This window comes from Mus musculus, chromosome 14, assembly GCF_000001635.26.
Source record: "Mus musculus strain C57BL/6J chromosome 14, GRCm38.p6 C57BL/6J".
In the NCBI taxonomy this organism is placed as follows: Eukaryota; Metazoa; Chordata; class Mammalia; order Rodentia; family Muridae; genus Mus; species Mus musculus.
Genome location: NC_000080.6, coordinates 110,981,297 through 110,987,296, shown reverse-complemented (window position 1 = coordinate 110,987,296; position 6,000 = coordinate 110,981,297).

Sequence of the window (6,000 nt, the reverse complement as noted above, 5' to 3'; positions counted from 1 at the left end):
AGCTCCCATATACATTGAATACAGCAGATGGGAAATCCAGATAGAATTGAGCTGGTTGCTTCCCCTCCAAAAGGCTGCCAAAAGAGAAAAGCCATTAGCAGTCCCACTGAGGTATACATTCATCTAGATACAATACTAGTTTATTGAGTAAATGTGCTCACTGGTACATCAGAGGCATAATTTTGAGAGGTTACCAGCCACTTATTTTTATTGGATTAGAATTCTTCACATAAAAAGAACAGACGCTGGTTTATCAAAGCTTCCAAGAACCCATGGCTGGGAGTTTATAGTTGCTAGAAGAAGACCTAGTAATATTATTGCCAATAGACGTGATATAAAACAACCTTTTAAGGAGTGATTAGACCCAAAGATTATTGTTGCTCAGGTTTCATATGAAAAAATTTTTACTGATGCATGCAACAGTCAACTGAGTCATAACTGATCAAAGTGGCAAGAATATATGATATAAAGCTTGACCATAAATGGGGTACTTTTTATTAAGCCTGTCCAAGATGTAGGAGACATCACTGTGGAGGGGACAAAAATAATATAAGATCTGGGGGAGAGAAAATCATGACGAAAAAAATAAAAAGATTATCAACATGACATGTCCACACAAATCTATTGTCAGCTAATGAATTCTAGAGAAGAGGATGCCATTTCTTCAGTGATAGCCACTAACAAAATATCCTGGTTTAATAAATAATCTCCCACATATGTCCATGTGAACAATAGTAATTATCTCAAGGGGTCACAGATAAATGAAGACAGAAGAGTAGATGAGTGATTTCTTGGATAAAAGAAGTGTTTCAACAGAAGCAATACAGTGACACAATTGGGACATGGCATAGAAATGCTTAGATTTACTAAATGTATAAAAAATATAAATACAAGCAGTTGGGTACTGTGCATGGAAAGTATGTCACCAAGCATTCTTGTCAACAAATGGCTCATTTTTACCTTTGCAAACCAACATGGTACAGAAGGCTATGAAATAAGAGACAAAGTATGTCATTAGTGACTAGTAACAGAAGTATGGCAACATATGTTTGGAGATTCAACATCTAAGTTTCCTATTGAAAAATAATCTTACTTTTTATCTGAACTATGCAGCACACATTTTGGAGCCCTAATGGAAGAACCCTTATAATGAATAGTATGTGAGGCTACGCATTTCAGTATCAATTTCATATTATCCAAGTGATGGGTTTTGAAGACAGATGATCATTTATTTTGGAGAGTGTTGGGAGCTATTAAGACAACTCTATTGTCTTGATCTCTGAATTGGGCCTCTCCCACTGAGAAGAAAAGGGGGTCAAAAGCCGACCACCGACGCACTGTTCTGAGAACAACCACGAATATTCCAGCCCAGTCTCTCCCTCCCCCCATTTGGTTCTTAGGAGAAGGTCCACTTGAGACCCTTGAATAACTGGACCTGCTGGACAGGTCAAGTGGCGCCAGACGTGGGGCATGAGGTACGACCACCCTCCGGACAACGGATTAGAGAGGTACCATGCAGACAATAAGACAGTTCCCTGCCACTTTGCTCGAGTGTCAAGGACATCGAGAGGTAAGCCTGGGCATTCAGTTGTTGTCCCATTTACCATGGGGAAGATTCTGTCCAAAGAGGCAGTTTTTATTCAAGAGATGAAGGGGCCTGTTAAGGAAAGAGGGATTAGAGTTAAGAAAAAGGATTTAAAAAATTTTTTTTTGTTGTTTTGTTTTGTTTTGTGGATGAAAGATGTCCGTGGCTGATACTGAGTGGTCCTGAAACACACCCTTTAACCTGGAATAAAGTAGGCAAAGAAATCAATAGTTTAATAAAACAAGGAGAAGATGTCTCTGAGTCCTTTTTTAGCTACTGGGGAATCATCAGAGATCTCCTTAAACAGGCAGAAGAGGGTGGAGAAGGCGCCCTCCTCTTAGCCTTTACTGAAGTTTTTTTAGAAAACTCCCGTTCGCTGTCCTGTAAAAGTGAAACCAAACCACCGATGCCTCCAGCATCTCGGCTGTCATCTTCGATAATTGACGACCCTATTCCTAAAGATTCCCTCTCTACTCCCCTCACTCCCCAGGCTAGGTCTGCCTCAGGAGAAAAGAGTGCTCTTCAGCCCTCAACAAAACCCAAGAGAATTTATCCCATTTTATATAGAAAATTGTCAAATGACCCCCTTGATCCCTCCTCTGAGGCGGAACTTGATGAAGAGGCTTTCAATTATGAATGGGACCGCTATGGTCCGGACCCGGTGGTGCCTACGGTGCCTATGTTGCCATGGAGCCCTTTAAACACCACCCCCTCCTTACTTGCCCCCCACTCCCCCTACCACTCATCCCATACCACTGGCTTCTCTGTCCGTTCAGCGATTACTTCAAACTAAGAGAGAGCTTCAGACTCAGATTACCAATCTTAAAGATGTTCTAGGACTTCAAAAGGAGCTACAATACCTCAGTCTAGAGACTCAGAGTCTACAAAGGGCCCTCATGGGGGACCTTCAAGGTCCCATCCCCCAAAACACCTCAAACTGGATGCAAAGGTCCCTCTCAGAAACAAGGGAATGAAAAATTGACCTTCCCTGTCCTCACCCGATCTCGAGCCTGTCAGGCTGCTCCAGGTCATGAGCCCAAGCCCCTCCCCCCCCACCCCGGCTCCTCTGATAAAGATCGGGGGAACCAGAGAGTGATGAAGAGGAGGATCAAGCAAACTCTGATTCCGATGAGGGTGGCATGTCCCCCGATGAAGGGTTGGACACCAACAGCCAACCAGTCTACAAAAGGCTAAAACTGAGACATGTAAAAGATCTTCATTCAGCAGTCAAAATTTATGGGGTTAATGCCCTTTCACAGTATCTATATTAGGAGGTTTAGCAGGAGAAGGCTACTTGATACCCAATGAATGGAATAAAGTTGTTCAGTCTGTCCTCACTAGAGGCCAATATTTAACTTGGAAGTCAGAGTTTGTGGACAGAGGAGAAAATTTGGCTGCAAATATTAGAAAGAATCCTACTAGTAAGACAGCCTCCTGGACTGCTGATAAAATCTGCAGTAAAGGCAATTTTGCTGCTTCTTTTTTGTTTCTCATGAGAAAAAAAAAAAACTCTTGAGAGATAACAATTAAAAATTATAAAGTAAAATATAATGCCATTAAGGTTGGACATAACAACCTAACAAGAGCAAAAGTACACTAAAGTCAGAGATCCACTCGTTCTACAGCCATGAGTCCCCCAAACAAATATTAAGATACTAGCTATAGCATACCCATCTAGGCCCTCTGCTTCAGTCTTTGTAAAGTCTTATGCACCTTGTCTAGTTAATTCTAAATGCCTTATTCTAATATTCTCCAACATTTTTTACTTTACAATGATTCTACATCTCTTCCACAGGATAACCTGAGCTCTAAGAAGAGAGATTTGATAAAATCTTAATTAGACTCTCTCTCTCGGTAGAGTCTGAATCTGTCCCCATTGCTCTGGAGGAAGCCACTCTGATGATAACTTGATAAAGCACTGATCTATGAGTATCACAGAATATCATTATGAGTCTTTTTATTGTTTTTATTTTATTTTATTTTGTTTTATTTTAGTTTAGTTTAGTTTAGTTTAGTTTAGTTTAGTTTAGTTTAGTTTAGTTTAGTTTAGTTTATACAAGTGGTATTTGGCTTTTCCCAGGTCTATGGGTTCTTGGTTACACAAGCAATGTCAGGTATAGATTCCTTCTCATGGAATAGACCTTAAGTCAAGTCAGACATTTGTTGGCTACCCAATGAGCTCTGTGCCAACATTGTACTAGCATATGTAAGACAGATTGTAGGTCAAAGTTTTTCTGACTTCTTTGGTTTCCACATTTATTTTCCAGTAGCCTGCAGAGTATCTTCTTGCATCAAAGAGACTAGAACTTCAGGGTGAAGACTATATGTGGACACCAGTTCTATTTCTCCATGTTCAATGACTTGTGTGGGTAACTGTCTTTAGCATTGGGACCCCACTGACAGTTTATGGAGAGCAACCATTTGTCTTAGCAATAGTCTGCATGGTTTGGAGTTAACATGACACCTCCTGGGATTCCAACTCAATTTAATGCAACATAGTCATGTCTCCAGAAAACCTCATCTTTACATAGTCATGTCTCCAGAAAGCCTCATCTTTTGACAAAGATGACCAATGTAATCGCTGTATATTCTATAACTAGGATTCTTCATTAGCATCACCTACATTCATTACAGATTTTTCTGCTCTGCTAGGGTTCCATACCTTCCATTTGATGCTCCTATTCTAGATGTCTCTCCCAATACTCTTTCTTTATAATATACCCAAGCATGACCTGGCCTCCCTCCTCCATTCCCACCTACCTCAACCCTGGCTGTAAAATCTATTTCCCCCTTCCAGAGACATCTTTATATAACCCCTAGATTTCTCACTTTTACCTAGCTCATCTGATCTGCAGATTATAACTTGGTTACCATTTACTTAATGCCTTCCATCCCCTTATACGTGAATACATACAATATATGTCTTCTGGGGTTGGGATACCTCACTTGGGATGGTTTGTGTTTGTTTGTCTGTTTTGTTTTGTTTTGTTTTCTAGTTCTATTTCCCTGGAAATCTCTTCCTTTTCTTTCCTCCTTTCCTTTCCTTTCCTTCCCTTTCCTTTCCTTTCTTTCCCTTCCCTTCCCTTCCCTTTCCTTTCCTTTTCTTTTTTTTCTTTTTTTTTTTTTTTTTTTTTGGGTAGGGGATATTTAACTCAATGGGTTTTAAATTATTTTTATATATTTTATTTAATTACATTCCACTCATTGTAACCCTCCTGCTCCTCCATCCCACACTTCAGCATTCCATTTCCTCCCTGCTTGCCTGCAGAGAGGGTGCCCTTCCTTCCCTGGGGCCTCATGTCTAGGTGCATCTTGTCCCACTGAAGACAGAACAGGAAGTCCTCTGCTATATATGTGCCAGAGGCTTCTGACCAGCCTATGTATGCTACCTGGTTGGTGGATCAATCTCTAGGAGTTCCAATTGGTCCAGGTTAGTTGAGACTTCTGGCCTTCCTAAGGGGTTGGCCTCCACTTCAACTTCTTCAATCTTCTACTAATTCAACCATCAAGTTCACCTACTTCAGTCCAATGGTTGTAAGTATCTGTGTGTGTTTCCATCAGCTGCTCTTAGGGCCTCTCACAGGACAGCCATGCTAGGCTCCAGTCTGTAGCACACCATAGTGTAACACGTTGGTGCCACCCCCCCCAACCCCATAAGATTGATTCCAAATTGGGCCAGTCACTGAACTACCTTTCCTTCAGTCTCATCTCTATTTTTGACCCCAAATTTCTTTTAGACAGGAGCAATTCTGGGTCAGAATTTTTGATTATGGCATTTTTTTAAGTCAGCTGAGAAATACTCCATTGGATAAATGAACTGCACTCACTTTATTCTGAAAATCATCTAAGTTGTTCCCATTTTCTGACTACTATGAATAAAGCCATACACAAAAAGAACAAACATGGTTGAGAAAGTATTCTTGTGATAGGATGCAGCATCCTTTGGGTGTATGTCTAAGAGGTATATATATCTGGATCTTGGGTAGATTAACTCGCAGCTTTCTGGGGAGTTGCCATATTGATTTCTGTAGCGCGATTGCAAGTATGCACTATCATGAGAAATGGAAGAGTATTTCCATTATTCCAAATCATCACCACCCTTGGGGTTATTTGAATAAAAATGAACTATTTTTCTGATCCCTTTAATATAATTCATATGTGTTGCTAGTATCAATCATTTTAGTTATAAGACCAAAATCCCATGATTATATATTTTATCATAAAAAAATAAATCATGGAAGGATTATGACTCATTACCCTTGGATCAGTAACATATAACACATGATTTCCTGGGTTAAATATGAATTAACTCTATGTCAAATATATGCTATATACTTATGCCCTCTATTCCAGATAGTAATCTTATATTGTACAAATTTAATACCTACAAGAACATTTCATCTGAGTCATCAATT